Genomic DNA, 24,598 nt, shown 5'->3' with positions numbered 1-24,598 from the left:
ATCAAATTTAATTTGGGTGTTTTTTGTTTTTTTTTTTTTTTCCCCATCCCTGAAGGTAACAAAAAGATTACTAGAACTGGCATCAAGAGAACCCCAGTGGTCTGGCTTTCCAGCTCTGCATACCCATGAAGAAATCCTTTCACTCTTGGAGGCTCAGTTGCTCATTTATAAAAGAAGGGTGAAAACTCTAGCCATGCGTATTTCAAAGACTTTTAGGAAAATTAAATGAGAAAATGCGGTTGAAAACATCTCCATGACTTCTGCCACATAAGAGTACTTGCTAGATTTCAAGTGTCTTAAAGACACAGTGGAAAGAGAAAGCGAGTGAAAATCAGAACCTAAAGGGTTTTTTTTTTGTTTTTTTTGTTTTTTTTTGTTTTTTTTTCTCAATCACCATGTAGGTGGAGGCCCATGGCCATTCCACGTCACTGCTCGTCGACTTAATTTTTTCAGCTATCCAATAAGCTGATGACAAGCACTGATCTCATCTGGTACTTTATTTCTGACATTTAAAGAAAAAAAAAATCCACTAGTCAAATTGATAAAACTTCTTTAAATTTCTGAAATTGTCTTTCTTTTTTGGGATGAGGAGAATTCTTAAATTCTTAACCCATCTCCATAAAGCTAAACATTATCTTAACTGAATGTACTTCATGGGACATTTAGGCACCAAAACTATTTCTTTAGTACCCAGTGATAATGAAAAGGATTTCACAAGGTCCAGATAACGAATGAAGACAAATGTTTCTATAATCTTCTCTCCATAAAATACACAATCTTCATTTATCTTCAGGGATGACATCTGTTCCTTTAAAAATATTCCCGTTATTAGATGCGTTTTAGTGTCTGACTGTGCCTCTTCAAGATTCTTACATCTATTATAAACTGCCGAGCCCTCAAATCTCTCAGCTGAGACTCAGTTCTGCTGACTCCCTGCATTCCTCCTGCTGATTGATGGGCTTCTTTCTAATGGAGCTGCCGAAAGAGCAAAATGCACAAATTGTACTTTGCCCTGATTATGACTATGGTCCAATAGCATTCTTGTCAACTACTGTATTTCACTTCTGCCTCGCTCACTGAAATGATTCATTTTATAATTAATAGTGTGTTTCTAAATGAATATAAAATATAATTGATTCAAGCTAATTTTGAGGGGTTTTGTCTTGTTTTTAACAAATTCACATCCATCTTGACACAGTTTTCTAGGTGTAACGCATCTGCCAAAAACATCCAGTGGCTCAGACTAGATACCTCTGTGATGGTTAATTTTATGTGCCAATTTGACTAGGTCATGGGGTCCCCAGATATTTGGTGAAACATTATGCTGGGTGTACCACTGAGGGGGGTTCTAGGTGAGATTAACCTTTGAAACAGTAGGCTGGGTAAAGCAGATTGCCCTCCCCAATGTGGCTTCCAATCAACTGAAGCCCAAAATAAAACCAGAAGGCTGGGTGGGAAGGAATTTCAGGACTGAGCTGGGTGTGTTTGAAGCTGAGGGTGAGTGCAGTTTTAGCTCACAGATGGGACTGAAACCACATCTTTAGTACTGAATAGCGTGTATTTTTGAGGAAAGAAAAATTCCTTTCAGTCAAGGATTATTCCTTATGGTGTAAACTTTTTGCTATTTCTATTTGGCCAGCAATGCCTAGAACCGTATTAAAATACATGGTCACCTCCTCACACACCCTCAACCCGTCCTCGCAACAACCCTCTCAGCACCTTCCACGACTGCCCCTCCTCCTCTCCCTCCCACTTTGCACTTCTGCACTCCTCTTCCAAGGACAGCTCAAAAGCTTTTCTTTTATGAACCTGGCTTCTCCACCCCACCCACAACAAATTCCCTCAACTTCTCAGTAGTAAGTTTCTTTTTTTTCTTTTTTCTTTTGGTCTTTTTAGGGGTGCATCTAGGGCATATGCACGTTCCCAGGCTAGGGATCTAATCAGAGTTGTAGCCACCGGCCTACACCACTGCCACAGCAACACCAGCTCCAAGCCGTGTCTGCGACCCACACCGCAGCTCACGGCAAAGCTGGATCCTTAGGCCACTCGGCGAGGCCACGGATCGAACCTGCATCCTCGTGGATGCTAGTCAGTTTCGGCTAAGCCACGAGGGGAACTCCAAGTTTTTCTTTACATCAGGAATTGCCAGGAGGGATTTTAGGGGCCTCTCCTCGCACGAAGAACCCATCCACCCCAGTTCCCCATCCCCATCCCGTCTGCGCAGGCGCTCCTGTGAGGCGCAGACTACGCCTGCGCAGTGGCTGCTCTGCCTCTTCCTTGGCGGCGCCCTGGGGAGGCAGGTCCTGACTGGTCCTTGGCTTCAGGGACAGCTCGGTCCCTGAGTAGGTCCTGCAGAACAAGACCTGCTGCAGTCGGAGGATGCCAGCCGGGGTAACTCTCCTTTCTCCCTTTACCTTTGCCTGGGGAAATCTTCGGGGCTCCCCTTGACACGCGTCTCTAGTCCCCGGAGGCGGAGCCTCCACTCTCGGTCACATAGATGTTATACCATCCAGGCCCTGAGACACCTTTTTGGGCCCTGGACAGCTGGGACTTTAATTTCCCTTCAGGTGGGATTCCCAAACCCCCAAACCCAGGGTCAGCTCCGCTGGCTCTGTTTCCCTCGCCACTGACGTCAAAAGCGCTTTTATAACTTTAATTTTATTTTGTAATTAAAGAAATTTTAAATAGTTTATCTTACCAACACAGTTCAGTCCGGGTTCTCTGTGTATATTAGTGATGTAGACCCAGTAGCCAAGAATTTAGTGTGTTGCTTATTCCTAACAAGAGGAGTCAGAATACGGTCATTCTTTTTTTTTTTTTTTTTTTTTTTTTTTCCTGAGTTGAATTGGATTTTCTTGACATCTGAACTTCCTTTTTTTTTTTTTTTTTGCTTTTTAGGGCTGCACCCATGGCATACGGAGGTTCCCAGGTTAGGGGTCCAATCCGGGCTACAGCTGCCGGCCACAGCCACAGCAACTCGGGATCCGAGCCACGTCTGCGACCTACACCACAGCTCAGGGCAACGCCAGATTCTTAACCCACTGAGTGAGGTCAGGGATCCAACCACAACCTCGTGGTTCCTAGTCGGATTCGTTTTCACTTTGCTACAACGGGAACTCCTGAACTTCCTTCCTTTACATCATTCTTCTTGACACAACTATTACCGTTCTGTTTCAGGCTAGTCATTGTACCCAGTCATTAGACTTAAGTTGTGTATTTTTGTTTTCTCTCCTGCTTTATCATCAAGTTTGATATCGCTTCAGATTTTAGCCCTCTCTTTGTTTTGTAATACTGTCCAAATCAGTTTAATTATTTACAAAATGGCTCGGAATTTTAAAAGCACTCATTGTGTTCAGGACTCTGAATTTGTTCCCTGAAACTTACCAAAGAAGACTTAAAACAGAAGCAACCAAGAAGTTCTTTGTTTTCCTTTACCTCGTTCTATTCGGTTGTGTCAGAAATAAGATGAAGAATGACAGCAGATCTCACTCATAAAACAAGCTGAAAATTCAGAGACTGTGAGTTCTGGCTCTGGATTTGACGTTCACATATTTATAACCCCAGGGAAATTATTTAAGCTTTCTCTCTGGTGTATGACACACTTGTCAAATCATGTAGGATTTATGATAAATGTCATGTGTGATATTATAATAGGTGCCGAAAAATAAATGTGGGCTTATCTGTTTAGCAAGAGAGAATAAGAGGCAAACTCATGTATTATAACAGTTGTTTCCAAGTTCTAAAAATGAACAGAATCAAGTTTTTGACCTTAAAAAAATTCAAATATCTGAGGTCCATCCCAAATCAACTACCTGTGCTCTTAAAGGAGATCTCCTGATGTAGAGGCAGCAGGGAGACCCCTGGAATCGCAGGATGGGCTTGAGAACTACTCCTGCCGTGGACACTTACCATCCATCTTTCAGAGAAATTAGTCCACACTTTTGTCATCCTGCCTAATTTATCAGTAACTAATGAAAGATGACCATGTTTGAATAATTGCAGACATGCCAAATTTGGAACCCATCCTGTTCACAGCAAGATCTAGGCTGTCAGTATGTTCGTGTACACTTTCCTGGAACCAGACACAGAGATTTTACGTAAAGCAATTAGTGATTACTCTTTATTTTAAATGAAACTGTAAATAAGTGGAAAGAGGAAAATGGGGTCAGTGTTTTCAATTACATAAGTTTCTGTTGTATATTTCCAAGCCCCAGAAAAATTGGGTGAAGTGAAATGTAGGCAAATCATTATACCACCTAAAAGGAGAATCTTTAAAGAAGAACCTCAGAGGAGGAAGTGTGACTTTGCGATTAGGACACAGTGAGGTGCTTCAGCAAATTCACTACTTCTTAGATAACTTTATTGCAGAAAAACAAATATCCCTCAAAGCAAATTTTTATTTCCCAAAAGATGTATTCTTATTGGCGGGGTGGGGGGAGGGGAGGTCTAAAACATAGCTTTTACTTTCTCCTATACTTTTGAAAATAAGCAATAGTTCTAGGATAAACAATTGAAATATCTCATTTCCTGTATAAGTTGATAATTTAAATATTCTAAATTGCCTTTTAGACAATTCCTTTTAATTCACTTACTCCAGATTGTTTCAATTGGGTATAGCATTTTAAAGAACTTAGCAGCTTAACTGTTTTCAAATACAAAAGTATTTTTCTTTTTTTGCTTCTTAGGGCCACACCTGGGGCATATGGAGGTTCCCAGGCTAGGGGTCCAATGGGCGCTTCAGCTGCCAACCTGCACCGAAGCCAGGGCAAGTTCAGATCTGAGCCTTGTCTGCAACCTACACCACAGCTCATGGCAACACCGGATCCTTAACCCACTGAGTGAGGCTAGGGATCAAACCCACAACCTCATGGTTCCTAGTCAGATTCTCTTCCTTTGTGCCATGATGGGAACTCCCAAAAGATATATTCTTAAATTTTTTTTTTCTCCAGAAAGTATCACCCCCCCAATCCTACTTTTTTGTATACTCTTTTTTTCCTGCCACTTCCAGATAATACTCTTGAGTTAACGACTTAAGGGGCACCAGGATTTTAATCTCTTCTGATACAACGGAATGGTGGATTGTAAAGCATATTTATAACAGGCAAGTTTAGCTGGGTCAAAGCTCTCAGTCCTTCTAATCCTCCTTCCCAGATCAAAGGTTTATCTTGCAGAAACTGTGTTCCTCTAAATAACTTTGTCAGTTAAAACTGGGACTTCTATCGATCTCTTGGCTTATGGACAAAACTGTTTCTTACAGTCATAGGAATCTTAATGCAGTGTTTCTTTAGGTTACTTCCTGAATATCCCCAGAAATCACCTGTTCATCTCCTTTCCCAAAGTATCTCCTTTGCTTCAGGCACCCCATCTGGCATATTTACTTATTTATTTATTTATTTTTATTATTTTTTAAAATTTCAGGGTCATACCTGCAGCATATGGAAGTTCTGAGGCTAGGGGTCAAATCGAGGCTATAGTTGCCAGCCTATGCCATAGCCACAGCAATGCCAAAACTGAGCCTTGTCTGCACCCTACACCACAGCTCATGGCAATGCCGAATCCTTAACCCACTGAGCAGAGCCAGGGATCTAACCGGAGCCCTCATGGATACTAGTCAGGTTCATTACTGCTGAGCCACAATGGGAACTGGCATATTTCAGAATCTTTCGAACATTCCAGTGTTATCTCTAGGCCATCCTGTACATAACCGCTAAAGTGATCTACTCTCTTCTATGCAAATCTAGCTGGATTAGTCTTTCCCTAAAAACAATCTCCCCAAGCTCCATAGCAAAGATTTTCAATAGAGGAGTTCCCGTCGTGGCGCAGGGATTAACAAATCCGACTAGGAACCACAAGATTGCAGGTTCGGTCCCTGGCCTTGCTCGGTGGGTTAAGGATCCGGCGTTGCCGTGAGCTGTGGTGTAGGTTGCAGACGCGGCTCGGTCCTGTGTTGCTGTGGCTCTGGTGTAGGCTGGTGGCTACAGCTCTGATTAGACCCCTAGCCTGGGAAACGCCATATGCTGCGGGAGCGGCCCAAGAAATGGCAAAAAGCCAAAAAGCCAAAAAAAAAAAAAAAAGATTTTCAATAGGTTTTGTGTCCCAACACAACTGAGGAAAATCATGTATCCCTGCTAAAACAGTGGCACATTTTCACAGTGTTAGCGACCAGAATGGTATGCCCTCAAGTCCCCATCTACCCCAGGGCAGAGCAAGGAGGGTTGGAAAAGCTCCACCTCCTCTCAGGAATTCTGAACGGGATCCCTGTTACTCCATCTAGTCCTAATTATTCTCTACTCTTCCTTGTAGTTCCCTCCCCCCAACAAGTATAAATACATCTTCAGCATTTACAAGGAATCCTGGCAAAAGGCAGGTGCTTCCACATCTCTGTGGCTCAGTTCTTGAAGGGCATTCTGTTCTGTGGAACCCCGTGTGGGGCTCCATGGTCAATAAAGTGGAGCACAGCCTGGACCGGGGCTCATCCCACAGCCCTCCTCTCCTGTCTTCTGTGCGACTGATTTGGCCACTGAGTTCTAACACACTTCACATGCCAGAGACAGGGATGGGGCTTCGCAGGAAGTGTGACTGGGGTTTGAGGGTGGGAATCTTCCCCATAGAGACTTCTTAAAGGTCAATGGAATAATTCAGGATGGGGTCAGAAGATTTGTTTCAGGATGTGGAAGGGGTGTCAGTGGAGCTAACTGAGGGGGACCAAGAAGAGGGACTTACAGACTTTATCTGGAAATTCTTCCTTTTGCGCCAACTTGCCATTAAGGTAAAGGATTTAAAAATAAGATGAAATATGAAAATGAAAAATGATAGTAAAACAGATGTAGCAAAGAATAAAAAGAAACATAGTTTATATATTACATAAAATAGTTTATATGTAAGTCTCTGTATAAGAGACAATGGCAACAAATATTGTTAAGCTGATTTAAGTAGCTTAAAATTACCAATAACTGCTCTTAGAGGTTACCAAGTTGGGTGGACATTTTTAGGGGAGAGTTTGTTTAGTCTGCAAAGTGTGTGCTTCTTGTTTTTGTTTTTCTATGTTTGGTTTCTGATTTAGGGTCCCTGCTAGGCATCTGCATTTGAATAGCCCAGGCTGCTAGCCTGAATCCTTTTGTCCTGGAGCTAAAACAAAGAACTGTGGGAGCACAAACTTGGCCTCTCCTTCTTTCAGTTCACCCAGACACAACTTCTGGAATTGAGGACCAAATGCTTTTGAAAAGAATGAAAAGCAGGTCAGCAGCAGGCAATGTAGAACCCTTTTAATTTATCGAATTAAGTGAGAGTAATTGAATCCGAATCTGAGCCCAACAGTGTGAGCTCTGGGGCCCATTAAAAGTTGACTCCAATCATCCCTCGTCTTTGCATCTGTAAGCTGATGTTCCCAAGCAAGGGCTCAATGCCCGGTGTGTACAGAAGCCAATACCATGGCACCAGCTTTTGAGAAAAGAAGGGGCTTTATTAGGCAAGGAGAAAGGAGGCAGGGCTCTAATCCATCTCCTCGGTCCAGAAATTGAGACAAAATATAAGGGATTAGGGGTCTTTCAAACCTGGACCTTGATTGGCTGGTCTTGAATTTGTCCATATAAACTGCTTGTGCTTCGGGAATTCAATCCCTATTGAGGACTTCTGCTTCATAAAGGACTCCAATGACCACATCTCTATTCTTTGAGTTCCCTAGACTGAAGATTCTTGGTTCCAGGGTCATCCTGGAGACATGGGTTCCTGTCTTGCCCCTGTGCAATGCTGTCTCTGTAAAATAACTCAAGGTTTGATTAAGCAACAAGCTACTTAAGGAGGCAAAACAGTTTAAACTGGTCAGTGTTTTATGTGTAGTTTCACCTTCCATATTGAAGCAAAAGGTGTCGAACAGAGAACGCTACATAGGTACATGCTATAATCCTGAAGGCTGCATCTTAAAAAGAGAGAGACAGGGCCAAGATGGAGTTAGTTATGCTAAACCCCATATCACCAAACCAAGACCTAATTACAATTTCAGGTCTCTGAGAAATAGAATCTTAAACCAGCCAATCAGGAATCACCTGATCAGCAGTAATTAGATAATCTACTAGATAGATTCCTGACATCTTTTATAGGAAAGTAATCTTGAAATAACAAATCTGCTTTTTTTGCCTTATATAATGTCCTTGTTCTCTCTCCCTTCTGCCTGAAAAAGTCTTTCATTTTGTATAGCTCCTCAGAGCTCCTTTCTGTTTGCTGTGTTGGATGCTGCCTGATTCATGAATCACTGAATCAAGTTAAAAAGATATTTAAAATGTACTCAGTTGATGGAGTTTGCTTGTGGCACGATGGATTAAAGAGCTGGCATTGTCTCTACAGTGGCTTGGCTACTGTGATGCAGGTTCAGTCCCTGACTTGGTAACTTCCAAATGCAGCCAAAAAAAAAAAAGTACTCAGTTGAATTTTGTTTTTTAATGTTGCCTACTCTCATCTAGCATTAAAGCAATGAAATTGTTTTGGAACAATATTATCACTCGTTGTCAGATTACAATCTCACAAACAGAAAAGCAAGACATGGGCATTTCTGCTTCCATCACCCAAGCTGTGCCAATTATTTCCCCAGGAAACCTGGGGACCTTTAATTGACAAATACTGTAGCATGATCCCACTCATGGAGCCCATTACAATACATCCCAACGACGCATCTTCTGCCAGGACCAAATTTAACATCTTAATAAGCCAAGAAATGACCCTACTCATTGAGGCTTCCTTTCTTAAAATGTCACAGCTATATTTTAGAAATAAATCCTTCCCCACAGTTGTCATGCTGAAAGCCTTTACCAATAACACCACAGACCCCAAAAGAGTACATTGATGGGATCTTCAGAAAAATTCCCCCATTACATTTGGAATGTAAGCATGGGTTGGCTTTTAGTAAAACTTTTTAAAAGGGCTGGTGATTGTTAAAGGAAAATTCCATGACACTTGCTAGAGACAGTAAGGAAGACTGTTCATAAAGGGACCTCTGCAATGTGGACTTTGTGGTAGGGACAAGAGATAGGGCTCAACTCCGAGAACAAGGCCATGTGGGGATTTATAGCCAAGGAACAGAGTGGGGTCAGTGGATGGAAAATTACTAAGAGGAAACATCAAGTAGAGGAGATTCTTTTTCACCCCCTTTTTATTGCCTTTTTTTTTTTTTTTTTTTTAGGGCCACATTTGTAGCATATGGAAGTTCCCAGGCTAGGGGTTGAATCGGAGCTATAGCCGTCAACACTGGATCCGAGCCGTGTCTATGAACTGTGTCCCAGCTTGTGGCAACACCGGATTCTTAACCCACAGAAAGAGGCCAGGGATCAAACCTGCATCCTCACAGAGACTATAGTGGGTTCTTAAACCACTGAGCCACAGTGGGAACTCCTTGGAACTTTAATTGTAGGAGTGATGTAAGGCTTAGTTTGAAAGTGTCCAGAGAGTGTGTGAGTTTGCTTCTGCCATATATTTGGGGACACTGCCAACTCTTGATCACTTGCAACTAAATTTTCAGATAGAGTTTTACCACACAGGAAGTAGGCATGCCCATACCACACCTACCTGAATGTTGAGAATTTCGGGGGAACCTGTGTTTCCTCTGACACTCAGAGCCAAATTTGAGATGCTTGCTAACTCTCTCCCTGTGGTGATAGTTTTCTATTTGACCCTGTTACTAGAGGTTATCATCTTTTGGAAGTTCCAGTTTTATGTGAAGGTCAACTGTCCAAATCCCCACTCTGCTCAAAGCTCCAGATTATGTATCTCTTTAAATCCCACATTCTAGGCTCCCAAAGATTGGCAAATACCATGGAGTGGACAAACACTCCAGCATTTATAGGACACTGTAAATTCATACTTCCTTATTATTTTTGCCCTTCCTGTTATATGTACTTTTCTGCCAGCTCAGCCATGCTTTATAAAATACTTAAAGTTATACAACAATTTTCCTTTCTTCTGAACATTTAGTCTGCCATATTGCCTGCAATGGAATTTAATTAATGTCTTTTAAATCTCACTCCAGTGAAGGTAGGGAATTTGATTCTGGTTCTAGCAGCATGACCTTTGGTTAGTTTTTATTCTCTTTGTGCCAAAGTAACTCCATCTATGAAAAATGAAGAGGTTGGGCTAAATTATCTTTATGGACCCTTTCAGCTGTAAATGTCCATGACTCTTAGATGCAGTAATTCTGAATTCTATAGGAACTTCAGTACTTCAGTGTGTTATTAATCACATTCAGGGATTTACTTTACATCAGCAGGGATGAGATTGTTCTTCTCAGAAGAATAGTTATTCGCTGACCTAAGTGGCTCCATCATTTTCTCTCAGCTAGTGGGAGTTCCTTTTATCTTTATCTTCCTGTACATGTGATTGATTATTATTGTAATTTCGCTTTAAAATATTAAAAGGGTAAAAGAAAACACACCAAAGTAAAAAAAAAATTGGTCTTTTTTTTCACTTGGATTTGAATAGTACTCAGAAGAAGTAAAATAAGAATGTTGCATCCTTTTTTTTTATCTTTTTGCCATTTCTTGAGCCACTCCCCTGGCATATGGATGTTCCCAGGCTAGGGGTCTAATTGGAGCTGTGGCCACCAGCCTACACCAGAGCCTCAGTGACCCACACCACAGCTCATGGCAACGCCAGATCCTTAACCCACTGAGCAAGGCCAGGGATCGAACCTGCAACCTCATGGTTCTTAGTCGGATTCGTTAACCACTGCGCACGACGGGAACTCCAAGAATGTTGCATCCTTGAAAGTAAGATATTCCATAACTACTGTTGATGCCTTTGCAAAATTTTTAAGATATGGTTTGGATTTCTCTAAAATAACTAGTCTTAGAAATTCTCCTCAAATTTCAGATAACAGTCAGGGATTACTATATATTTAGCAGCTTCAACACTTTCAAAGCCCTTCCAAAAAACAAACTATAAATTGGCTGCAGGCACTGAAAAGGAAAAATCCTCTTGAAGCAAACGCTGTGTTTACTACCGAGAACCCATGAATCATAGAGAACAATATAAACCAAAAGTATGTTTTCCTTCTACTATTTGAAGTTGTAGGAGCAACTCTGTGAACTTGAAGAAATGAAATACACTGAGACAGTATAAAATACATTATTCAGTTGCTTGCTGCATAATGTGATTTAAATTGTTTTCCCTTCCATTATCCTTGGCTCTTGGGCACAGCAGTTAAGGCAGATTTATGAGGATTTCGTAATTAACAAGTGCTCCTTTTCAACAAAGAAAGTAGCCTCATTTGGGGGAGGGTGGAATATTTCTCTGACCTTCTGAGTTTCTCCATCAACACCTTTGCTTCCCTTCAATCTGTGACTCCATTAACTTTAAAAGCAAATTAGAATCTAGTCTCTTTAACTGTACTTACTTGACTCAAATCAAAAGGCGCTCAATTTGTTTGCTTCTAGGATATATTAGTGCAGTAACAGCATCTAATGTAAATAGTATAACATGACGGTCTAAGACAACGTGGGCTTGGAAAGATTTTTGAACCTGAATTATGGTCAGTGTCTAAAGGGCATCCCTATAAATCCTTAAAAGATCCATTTGGCTCTGTTGGTGTAGTAATGAGTTGGTCCCATCACAAAAGTAAAAGTATAAAAGTTCTTTTCTCCAGGGTGGTTGTAGAAAAATCTACTTATTTTCAACAAATATGAAGAGCTCTGGAAGGAAGTGATTTATCTACTTTTCCTACCCTGCCTCTAGCATGCCCACACCTGGTACTCAGGCCCTGATGGCCCTGCTGGCAGGGCCACAACTTCAAAATATGAGAATGAGATGGAAGAGTCTTCTGACTGTCACGATGTTGATCTGCTCTGTTCCTACACCTTGCAGTCACCTGGGGAGAAGCCCATGGGCATTTCTTAAACCCCATTTCTCTTTGCTCCAATATAGGAAGCGTGATGTACATCCTGCTGTGTGTTTCATGGGATGGTTTAGTGATATAGAAACAAAGAAAAGAAAGTATTTTCAAAGAAGGGAATGGCTAACTGAATTGAATGCTGCTGAGAGAACAGAGAAGAGCCCTTTGGAAACTTGACAACTTCGATGAAGTCTTTGGTGACCTTTCAAGAGAGTAGAGGGGATAGTCTTTTGCCTGGGAAGAGCTAAGGAGAGACAGGAAGTGAAGACCACGAGTGAAGATAACTGATAATTTTCTGTAAAGAATAACAGGAAATAGTGACATACCTGGAGATGATACAGGGGGTCAAGGAAGTGCTCCTAGGAAAGGATATAACAGAGAACTTTGTGTGCAGATGAGAATAATCCAGTATGCATGGAGAAACTGATGCAGGAGTGAGGAGGGGAGATTGCAGAAGTAAAGGCATGAAGAAATTGGCGTAGAGAGGTTTTGTGATTCTGGTGAAGAGGTGGATGGGGTTCCAGACATAGTACTTCTTCTCCCACTGAAGTCCAAACAAAGGCAGGCAAGTAGGTGGTACATTTTGCTCCATGGTAAGGTTCTCAGCTAATTTGTAACTATTCTCTCAAGGAATGAAAGGTAGCAAGGAGAGCACCTATCCTATTTCTAAGCTTTAGTACTTGAGGCTCAGGAAAGAAAAGGCAGCCTCTACTTCAGAAGGGCACAGCGAGGCAGTATGAACTGGAAGCCTTAAAAGTATTTATCAGCATGGTTACTGAAATTGAAGAAGACTCCCTTTTCTATATGCAAATGCTTGGGGAAACAAGAAGTGAATGAATTTGAGATAAAACAGTAAGATAAATTCAATAGTGTTCTAGGTTTAATATTTTAGGGAGATCAGTTTTTCTGACAACAGGGAAAGACTGCAAGAAGGGAAGACCAAAACATTCCAGAAACTTTAGGGAACTATAGGAAGAGAAATATAAAAATGTTACTAAAAGTGACTAAAAGAAGCAGAGTGAGATAGACACACTCTATGCCTAATTAGAAAGTTGATTTATGGCAATTATATTCAGAAGCATTATTTTTTAAAAAGAATTTGCAAAATTATTGTTAAATGCACTGGGAAGTATAGGCTTGGTTAAATTTTTCTATTTAAAAAAAGAGGGCATAAAATATAAAAAAAATAAAGAGGGTGAATTCTAAACATCTGAAAAAGACTATGAAAATTAAGTTAGTATGGTATTGGTCTAAGAATAAATTGATGAATGGAACAGAAACTATGGAATAGAAACAGACCCCCAGATTTTAAAATGTTGGTAGTACAAACTGGTGGAGAAGGAAGGACCCTTTAATATATGAGCTAAGAATTGGCTAGTTATTTCTTCTTACCTTCATATCCACTCTTAAATAAATTTATAGTATATTGAATTAAACTCAAATATTTTTAAAAAATCAAACCATATAAATACTAGAAGAGATTCTTTATCTTGTTAGCTATTCTTTGATTAGGAAATGACCTCCTAACTTAAAGCAAACCAAGAGAAAGAAAGATTCAACCACATAAACTGTTAAATTTTCTGTTTCAAAAAAATTAGAAACTGGAGTTCCCATTGTGGCTCAGCAGAAAGGAATTCGACTATATCCATGAGGATGCAGATTAGATCCCTGGCCTCCTTCAGTGGATCTGGGATCCCGCATTGCTGTGAGCCATGTAGGTCGCAGGCAGGCTAGCATCCCGTTTTCCTGTGGCCGTGGCATAGGCTGGCAGCTACAGCTCTGACTGGAACCTCCATATGCTACGGATGTGGCCCTAACAAGCAAAGAAAAAAAGATAAAATTAAAAGACAAACCGAAGGTCAATATCTTAAATAAATAAAACACTCATTAAAATCCCAGTAAGTAAATGGACAAATGTATTAATAGTGTCAATACTGTAAATAAATAAAACACTCATTGAAGTCCCAGCAAGTGAAAAACTACAAATTATTTTTAAATAGCTGAAAAAAGTAACTAGTAATCAAAGAGATGTACATGTAAATAATATTGATATGCTAATTTCAGTTGTCAAAATATAAAAAAAAAGGTTTTTTTGTGTGTGTTTTGTCTTTTTCAGGCCGCACCCGTGGCATATGGAGGTTCCCAGGCTAGGAGTCAAATCAGAGCTACAGCTGCTGGCCTACGCCACAGCCACAGCAACGTTGGGATCCTTAACCCACTGAGTGAGGCCAAGGATCGCACGTGCATCCTCAGGGATAATAGTTGGATTCGTTTCCGCTGAGCCACGATGGGAACTTCCCCCAAAAAGGTTTTTATATTACTTAGAACTTGATAAGATACATACACATTTGGTGGAGGGAGAATTGGTAAAATATACACGGAAAGTAATTTTAGCAGCATCTGTATGTCTCAACCAATGTATTTCCTCTTCTAGGAACTTAACTGAGAATATCATCAAAAATGTGAACAAAGAGGAATGTACTAAAATGTTCATTTTTATGCCTATTTCAATTAGTGGAAAAATTCTATGTATACCTATAAAAGTGAAAAGGAAATGTGGAAAAATTTAACAGTGGTTATCCACGACTGATGAAATTATGAATAAGTACTATTTCTTTTTCATTGTCTATTTTCCAGATTTCACTGCGAGTATGTATTTCTCTTCAAATGAGTTTAAGAAAAACATTTTTTTTAAACATATGAATGTGTCAAAAACCCCATCAAATAGGTACAGCTCTTATTCCTCTTGTTGATATCGCCTAATCACAGTTTGATTAAGGAAAAGGAAATGCTTAGTCATGGATGAAAGCACAGGATAGCAAGAAAAGATATATGTCTATAAGAATTTCAATAATGTTTTAGAGTTCCTATTGTGACTTAGTGGGTTAAGGGCCCCACATAGTGTCCATAAGGATGCTGGTTCAATCCCTGGCTTCTCCCAGTGGGTTGCCACAAGCTGTGGCATAGGTTGCGGATGCAGCTCGGATCCAGCATTGCTGTGGCTGTGGTGTAGGTCAGAAGCTCTGATTTGATCCCTAGCCTGGGAATTGTCATATGCTGCTGGTGCAGCCATGAAAAGAAAAAAAAAGTGTCAAATTTTTTATATTTACTATTTTAAGAAAAAATATTTACCTCCAAACTTAACATATAATTTTAAAGATGGAAAAATAAAACAGGCTATTTCTAAAAAAATTTCTTTTTATTTATTTTTACAGAAAGGGAACTGCTTACCCTCTACTAGACCTACAAGCATTCTGTGTAAGTACACAATTCAATCAAATGTATTTATGCACACTTATAAAAATTGCATCAGGTATATAAATTATGAAATAAAATGCCCTATGTAAGTTAAATGTGTAAACCAAGCATTTAAGAAATACTTCTTTTAATATCTTAAGTGTGATAATTCTACCGTGTGCACATTGTCCAGCTTAAAACTCATAATTAGAATCTAGTCAAGCAGATGACAAGGCAGATGCCTGGAATACAAATGTGTAGTTTATCCTTATATAATTAATTTATGATAACACTTTGCTGTAAAAATTTTGAAATAAGCCCATATATATTTCAAAGACTCATTTCTATTATAAATGGTTTCACAAACAACACAATTTTATATTTAATTTAATTTTCATTATTATCTTCTGGAACAACTCTTTTTTCCCTGAAATATTAAAGAAGAAAGATGTTATATTGGGTATATAATTTACAACAACAGCAGGATCTGCTACTTTATTTTTTATAAGATATTTATTTTCTCATATTTTAAAAAATTCACAAGCCATTGAATTCATTAGTGAAATATTTTTCCTGATTTCAATGCATCGGCTTTATTTTTGAAATTCTGGTTATGTCCAAATTTATAACATGTGTTTATTATTTTTATGAGCATCAATTTCAAGGATGATAACTAACAACCAAGCAAATATCTTTGTAATGTAAAAACAAGATCTGAAACATTTCAAAGGACAAATATAAAGAAATAACACAATAGACCGTGATCTTATTAAGACTGCTTGATGACCAGCCACGTGGAAATTCTCGTTGAACTTTAAGCTCCTTCCTAAATAGTTAAGAATAATCACAATCATGTTTTGAGTTTTCAAGAGATTCTTCAGACCAGCAGCCCTCCTTGTTCACTGTGGCTCCACTGAAATGCTAACAGGACGTGGAGACACCATTTATCTCCATTGTTATTATCTTTCTGTCTGGGAGGTCTCTAGTTTTTATTTTACTTTGACATTTCTTTTGATTTTGGATAGTGGCCATTGGTTTACTTTCTGTATCTCAACTGCTTTCTTTAATTATGGGAGACCTACACTTTTATGCTATTGCCTTTACACAGATGCCTATGGAATGTTTTTAAAAGTCAGATTATTTCAGATGCTTTCATAGTTTTTGATCAAGGATCAAGCATATGTTAACGTATTGCAGTGAAGAGAACATATAATTTAGAGCTGTGAGATGTGGGGTTGATAATTCTTTGTCACCTAATAGTTACATGACTATAAATGACCTACAGCCTCTCTGAGCCTTTGTTTCCACATCTCTAAAGGGATAAAAATACTTATTTCAAGGCTTAGAGTGAATGAGGTGCACAAAAGATAAAGTTTTCAAAAGTGCTTTGTACAGTGAAATAGCAAAACTATTGTTATTTTAAGAGTGTAATGGTTCTGACTTTGTCTTTCCTTTGCTCCTGGTTGTCTTTAAGGTTTTCCACATCTATAATTGAATCTGGTCTTTTCCCTTTGTTAAAATTAAAGTTTATGCTAAAACCTAAATGCAACCATGCTCTGAAGCCCACAAATTAGCACATTATTCTTTCCCAATTTATCTATAGGGCACAGGCACGGTTCTAGGCAGAGGAGCGTGCAATGCAGCATGCTAAACTTTAAACAATGGAATGACGGAGATAAATTAGAAAAGGGTTAGGAAGAGCTAGTAAGAATGAGACCAGTTTTCATTTTACTTCAAAGTTCTTTGAGGCTGCTCTAATCATTCTGTGCAAAGCTGTCTCCACAATAGACAATGAATGTTTCAAAATAAAATAACCCAAAGGAATAGGCCAAGAGAGCCAGGTAACTTAAACAGAGGGCTTCAAAAGTCATAATGACTAGGCATCATTAAATTCTACTGTATGTGTGTGTCCAAATGTAATACAGTATAATGAAAGTATTCTCTTTACCAGGAAATTGCAAAAATTATACAAACTCTTTAACACAAGATTGCTAAGGTCTAGAGTGCCTTGTGGATTTTTCCGCTAAGTATGTCTTTACTGATCTTTTCAAGAGCATCTACCACTGTTCATCATTTCTGCATTCCCTCCAAAAACATTCATTAAACACCTATCATGTGCCAAGCAGTGTTCTAGGCAGTGAACACCCCACCAAATTTCTGCTCTCATTTGAACCTATGTTAAATATTATGTTAGATAACAGTAAGTTCCGGGGAGAAGAATAGGGGAGCGGGGGCAGAAGCAGGGAGACCAATTAGGAGAGTGTTGCAAGAGATGATGGAAATCCTGGACCAGGCTAGCAATTCTCAGATTACTCGAAAGTGTCTCCCAGTCATCCAAAATGGTAGATCTCTGATAGCAGACATTCAATTCAGAAATGCCTATATTTATAAGACAAGGAGAAGAGGAAAGGAATTCACAGAGAAAACCAAACACAGTCTCAGAGTTCCAAGAAGTCTAGGTTCTGCTATACCTGTAAAGCCAGAAGAAAGACCAAGAAGTTATTATATCCTCATTCTCATGAGGCATCAAGGCAAGGGTATCAGCCTTCATTACTCATGTTCACTATTATCCTTAATGCCCTCCCCAGAGTAATAACACTAGAAAAAGAAACGAAAGACATATAATTTGGAAAAGAAAAAATAAAACTTTGTTTATCCTCAGATAACATGACCGTATTTATAAAAAAAATAATAATAATAATCTGAGAACTTACCATACACGTAAAAACAAAAATTACTAGAATTAATATGTGAGTTTAGCAAGGTTAGAGGATACAAGATCAATGGAAAAAATAATCAGAAGTTTGTGTCTTTGACCCCCTTTGCCATTCCCCTGCCTCCCATCTCTGACAACCACTAATCTATATACTCTGTGGGTAGAAGCTTGTAGGTTTTTGTTTTCATTTTCTTTTTTAGTTTCCTCATATAAGTAAGGTATTGTATTTCTCTCTCTGACTTATTTTACTTAGCATAATGCCCTCAAGGTGGCCAAATGATTTTTAACAATAACACTTTTCAATAAATGGCATTGAAAGAATTGGTTATCCATATGTTAAAAAAAAAAAGAGAGAATTTGGACTTTTACCTCAGGCCACATACAAAATTAACTTGAAATGGATCATAGATCCAAGTGTAAAAGTGACCACTACAAACTTCCAGAAGAAAATAGAGGAGAAAACCTTAGTGACTGCATTTTGCAAAAATTTCTTAAATAAAACACAGAGAGTATTAACCTTAAAAGAACAAATTGATAAACCAAATATAATTTAAGAATTTTGTCCTTCAGAAAACAAAGTGAGTAAAATTAAAAAGGCAAGTCATATACTGAGAGAAATTATTTGCAAAGCATGTACCTGATTAAAAAAAAACCCATGTATCCAGATTTTATAAAGAACCTTTGCTGCTCAATATTAGAACAACTTTGATAAAAGAGGCAAAAAGTTGACACTTTCCCAAAGATGTAATTACAAGATACAGGTTCAAGAAAAGATGATCAGTGTCTTCAGTTATTAGAGAAATGCACAGTGAGATACTGCTACATATAAAAATTGGATGGCTAACATGAAGTGGTCTGACAATGACAAATGTTATAGAGGATGAGTAGCAAATCAAACTCTCCTCCATTGCCAGTGGAATGCAAAGTCACACAGTCACTTTGGAAGACAGTTTTGCAGTGCCATATTCAGTTCCTTATGGTCACTACATGACCCAGCAGTTCCCTCCCAGGAATCTGTCCATGAGAGAGGAAAGCATGGTGGCAATCCTCACAGAGATTTGTGCCCAAATGTTCATGGGAGCAGTATTCATAAAACCAAGAACTGGAAAGAACCCAAAAAGTCCATCTAGTTTAGACAAATGGTGGCATATTCTCAACCATAAATTACTGCTCAATAATAAAAAAGGTATGAATTACAGATTCACACCACATGGTTGAATCTTAATGCATTTTGCTAAGTGAAAGCAGTCAGACACAGAATACCACATATTTTGTATTCCATTTATAAGAAATTTTACAAAAGACAAAGTCATGATACAAAGCACATCAGTGGTTTCCTGGAGCTAGGAATTGACTGCAAAGGGGAAAGAGAACTTTCTGGGGTGAGAGAAGTGTTCTGTATCTTAATTGTTATGCTGATCCAGGATGGTATATGTACAACAGAATTCCTAGAACAATACAAGTCAAATGAGTGAATGTCACTGGATGTAAATTGTACCTAATTAAAGCTCATTTAAAAAATTTAAACAGAAGTGTTCCTGCTGTGGCGCAGTGGGTTAAGGATCCATCGTTGCTGCAGCTGTGGTGTAGGTTGCAGCTGCAGCTTGGATTCAATCCCTGGCCTGGGAACTTCCATATGCTGCAGGTGTGGCCAAAAAATAAAATAAAAAATTCAAGCAGAAAGGAAACTTTACAAATGCATAAAAGAAGATGGCAAAAGTTGGGCTAAATTATATTACTTACACAATAAATGATCCTGTCTTTCCCCCCTCATATGGTGATACTAAAACTAAGTCTTAGATTAGTGAAAATTTTTAAAGAATTTTTCTTTTATTCATCAATTATTTGTAACAAGGTTTATTGAAAATTAATTGCTGACCAAGAAGGCAAGTCAGGACTTGAGGTTAGGGATCTCTTGACCAAAGAGGGGGTATGGCAAAGGAGATGGGAGGAAGAGGTAGGATGGGGAACATATTTGCCAGGTGCAGGGGGGCAGGTTCTACCAGAGGTAGTCTTACCACCCTTTGGAATGCCAGGAAGTGGTGGTAACCCCATTTGGAGGATTTGTGTTTAGCTGGGGCCTGAGTACATCGGGACTGAGCTTGGCATTACAGATGTCACCAGCAGAGCCTACAGCTTCAGGTGGCTCTCAGGAGCCTGGACAAGGACATGCCACCAAGGCCGATCGAAGGTTTTAGCTTTTTTTTCAGTTTTTTCTTTTGTTGTTGTTCTTTTTTTTTTTAATTTAATTTTATTGGAGTATAATTGATTTATAATATATTAGTTTAAGGTTTAAAGCAAAGTGAATCAGTCATACATATAAATATATCCATTTTTCTCCATATAGGTTATTACAAACTATTGAGTAGATTTTCCTGTGCTTTAAGTAGTAGGTTCTCGTTAATCATTTGTTTTATATAGTAGTGTGTATGTGTTATTCCCACCCTCTCAATTCTTCCCTCCTCCCAGTGGTTTCACCTATGGTAACTATAAGATTGGTTTTGAAATTCTCCAGTTTCTTCATGTGCAGAAACCTCACTGTTCTTACACCATGATGGGGGAGGTGAGAGTCCCATGAAAAAAGTTTTATCCTTTGGCTCTTGGGGGTGGCCAGATTTGATTTGATTTGATTTGGAGAAACAAAGAAATGTATATTTCAGTCTCTTGGATATTGTGGAGCAATTCCTACCTGTTGTACCTTTACAGGTACCTCCCGCATCCCTGGGATGCTGGAGAAAGAATAACAATGCACAATGAATAGTGCCCCCATTCTCAAGTAGCTTGTAGCTGATGGGCAATACAGCTACATAAATAGATAAGAAACAGCTCAGTGACAGAGGTTAGTGCAGGGCACTGCGGAGACATGGAATACACAGTGGTTCCCTGCTGTAGCTATTCTGTAAAAGCAGGAGAGACCCTCACCTAAATTTTGGTTAGGATGTCAAGACTGCTAATGCCACACACACCCTGAGAGGCTATGAAAATTTTATTACTGACATAAAATTGAGGTCTCTGGGGAGAAGAGAGACACCGGCTCCTCCAGCAGATTGGAAATGGCTTGAGAGAGGAAGGAAAGGAAACTAACTTCGGATTTTTATTGTGGTTGACAGTTGGGGCAGTGGCGAGAATTCTTGAAGGCAGCAGAGGTTTGTGTGGTTTGAGTCTCTGGCTGGATCCAAAGGAAGAAGCACCTGCTCTTTTTTTTTTTTTTTTTTTTTTTTTTTTTTAATCAACCTTCTTGGCTGTGGCACACCCGGGAGAGAGGAGTGAGGCTTAAAAGCTGTTGACAGTCAAAAATCCAAACTGGAGTCTCACTCTGTATCATAATCCCTGATCCAGTTTGAAAAAAGTAGGGTCCTCTAAAAGTTAGGAAGCTTTCCTGGAGAAAATAATGCCAGAAAGAATGTGACTATTAAGAAAGGCATATTTATCAACTCATTTATTTATTATTTTTTTGTCTGCTTGTAACTATAATTGCAAAAAATTGAAAAATATAGAAAAGTATAAAACAGAAATTAAAACTCACTCATAAGCTCATCATCCTAAAATAACAACAGTGACCATTTTTGTACATTTCTTTCCTGTATGGATTCGTTGGGTTATTAGAAAAAAATGAATTATAAAAAATAACGTGTCTTTTATCTGGTATGCTTTTCAGTACATTTATTCTTTTTTTCTCAGTGAAATCTGTGTGTAATTGTTATTCTCAAACTTTTTCCCAGAAAGTTAACATTTCTATTCAATTTTGCTTCCCCTCTCTGGTTGTGTTTTAGCCCATTCTCTTGTTTTTTTAAAACAGAAGAATTGAACCAACTGTATGTGTTTTTTAAAAGTTGGCACATCGATGTCTCTTTGTTAGAGAAATGCTATTTTCACCACATGCATTTTCATTTTGCTGTCAAGGAATTCGTGGAATTCAAGTCTGACCTTTCCTGTTTGATGCCTCTAGGATAGCTAAGAACCACCACAGGACCAAACACTTTTATACCACGCCACACACACACACACAAATGTAATGTATATTTGGAAATCCACATAATCTTACCTCTTTCATCTTTCAGGTGCTTGTCAAATTTGAAGACAGGACCACAAACATTCTGGTTTAAAAATTTCAAGGAGGTTTAACAGTGCTGCCTCTAAAGACAGGTAGAGTGGGCTTTGCTTATCCCCATATCTCTCACTTTCCAAACTTCTTACTGTTATACTTCACGGTATCTTTTATTGCCACAACTCAGGAGCAAATAGGAAAAAGAATTCTCTGTCATGTCTTGTCGCCTATTCTTTCTTGGTCACCTTTCTTTGGCTGTATTCTATTTAGTAAATATCAACACACAGAGTCAGTGCCACTAGAAAATTAGCGAAGTTAGCTTGGTCATAAGGCAACGGTGGTCATGGCCTTGGTATTTGCAAAAAAAGCCCTCAAAAGTGCAAGGACCTTTAAAGACCTTGGTTCTCACGGTGGTCCCCAGCAAATCCCCTTATGTATGGCTTAGCAAAAGAAGGCTGACCTTGGATCATAGACATATGTGAACATGTTTCCACTTTATTTGATTCATTCATCAGATTCATTTGTGTGACATACACAATATAAAGGTAGCAGATGACACTTATTTTTAAGGGGGAAATGCATTTTGGACTCTTTATGGAATCATCAAGCTGAGTGTTTTCTGATATTTTTGCAGAACGCAAAGCCTAAAACATCTGCTATTGGCCCTTTACAGGAACAGTTTGTCCATCCCTACCCCAGGCATTCATGTTCACACAGAGAGAAATGTTTATTTATGCCAAAATTTGTTAAAATTTTAACATTATAAGTAAGTAGCATTATAAGTAAGTAGATTAATTAAAAAGTCAGTTATTGGAGAGTTCCTGTTGTGGCTCAGCAGGTTAAGAATCTGACAAGTATCCAGAAGCTCTGATTCAACCCCCAACCTGGGAACTTCCATATGCTATGGGTGTGGCCCTAAAAAAAAAAGACCAAAAAAAAAAAAAAAAAGTAAATTGTTGGTAGTTACTGACTCATAATGAGATTATACCCATTGTAAAGATGTCTTAATATCAAAGATACCATCCTTGGTGGTGGGACCATTGAAATCACAAGGTACAAAAAACAAAGGAGGTGACAAGAAGGCATGTGGCCTGTTGTTTAACTTATTCTTAAGGCCTCAATAGTTCCTGCACTAAACTATATTGTGAAAGTATAAAAACCTACCTCGGAGTTCCCATCATGGCTCAGTGGTTAACGAATCCGACCAGGAACCTTGAGGTTGCAGATTTGATCTCTGCCCTTGCTCAGTGGGTTAAGGATCTGGTGTTGCCGTGAGCTGTGGTGTAGGTTGCAGACGAGGCTCGGATCCAGCGTTGCTGTGGCTCTGGCGTAGGCTGACGGCTATGGCTCCGATTTGACCCCTAGCCTGGGAACCTCCATATGCCGCGGGAGCGGCCCAAGAAATGGCAAAAAAAGACAAAAAAAAAAAAAAAAAAAAAAAAAAAACCTACCTCAACTTCACTAACAGATACTAAGTGAACTTAGCTAGATACGATGTACAGAAAGCTATAAAAGTCCAATTTGTCTCTCGAGAACCAGTAATAATAATAATGCTAACAAGCAACAATGATAATAATATTTACCAACATTTGTGGAGCCCTTACACCCCTCTAAGCACTTTATCTGATTTGTCTACATTAGTCCTTCCCAGCAGCCTTATGATGGAGGAACTATAAGCATCATCTCATTTTAAAGGGGAAATCCCTTGTCTTCAAGAGATTCAATAACTTGCCCAAGGCTGTGCTTAAATATATTGAGAAAACTATGGAATACAGGTTTATTTAACAATCAGTGAAAGATGCTTGTCTACCAAACTGGGGCCAGAGGAGGAGGCTCATTAAGACAAGTTTAGCAGGAGAAAGAAATAGGTGCTGTCTTACCAAAGTCATAGGAGGTGTAGATGGCCAGGGTCCCACATCACATCGCACCGGGTTTACAGTGAGACTAAGCAGGGGTTGCTAGATCTGAAAATTAATGTTTTACCAGTGTCTGTAAAGCTGATCAATTTGTACTGATATTAAGAAGAGTAAGACTTTTTTTTCTTCTTATCTACAGAGAATATTTTGAACTTCTTTTGTCTTAACTTGATTGTAGGACACTTAAAAAAATCTTTAGGAGAGGGAAATTCAGAATGGGATATTATTACAGAAAAAAAATGGAATTTTACTAAAAGAAGTAATGTTAAAATAGTTTGCTAATAGATTCTCTGTAGTGTATGAGACACCTTTAAAAAAAAAACACATCAGTTTATTCCTGTGTCTTATAATATCACATGAGTTCCCTTCAAAGTGTAGGAGCCCTGCGTATTTTTTTTTTTCTGTCTTTTTTAGGGCCGCACCCAGTGGCACATGGAAATTCCTAGGCTAGGGGTTGCATCGGAGCTGCAGCTACTGGCCTACACCACAGCCACAGCAATACCAGATTGGAGCCACATCTATGACCTATGCTGAAAGTTGCCCCAATGGTGGATCCCTAACCCACGAGTGAGGCCAGGGATCAAACCTGCATCCTCAAGGATACTAGTTGGGTTTTAACCCACTGAGGCACAATGTGAACTCCTTTGTGTATTTTAAAGAAAGGCACAACCCTGGATCTTTCTACCACACACTAACATTGACACTATTCGCCTCAAAGAAATCTCCCCTAACCCAGAAATTCCTTAAGGAAATAGAAGATAAATGGGCACAAGTTCCTGCAAGGTTACATAATTTATCATTTTATT

The 24,598-nt window shown here is 39.1% G+C and overlaps 1 long non-coding RNA gene across 1 annotated transcript in view; it reads left to right on the top strand.

The window, feature by feature from the left end:
* The first annotated feature begins 2,256 nt into the window (after positions 1–2,256).
* Positions 2,257–24,598, top strand: part of LOC100522716 (uncharacterized) — a 34,458-nt gene continuing 12,116 nt past the window's right edge. Inside the window, exons 1-3 of the long non-coding RNA XR_002338298.2 lie at positions 2,257–2,391; positions 15,091–15,133; positions 21,890–21,974. This is a non-coding gene — a long non-coding RNA (uncharacterized LOC100522716). The remainder of the gene's footprint in view (positions 2,392–15,090; positions 15,134–21,889; positions 21,975–24,598) is intronic.

The sequence above is a fragment of the Sus scrofa genome, chromosome 1 (assembly GCF_054392235.1).
Source record: "Sus scrofa isolate SSC_HxYL_T2T_F1_AM1 chromosome 1, Sscrofa_HxYL_maternal_Yorkshire_Landrace_v2.0, whole genome shotgun sequence".
NCBI classification, from domain to species: Eukaryota; Metazoa; Chordata; class Mammalia; order Artiodactyla; family Suidae; genus Sus; species Sus scrofa.
Note: the sequence above shows the minus strand (reverse complement) of the source record. Positions and strands in the feature narration are given on the sequence as shown.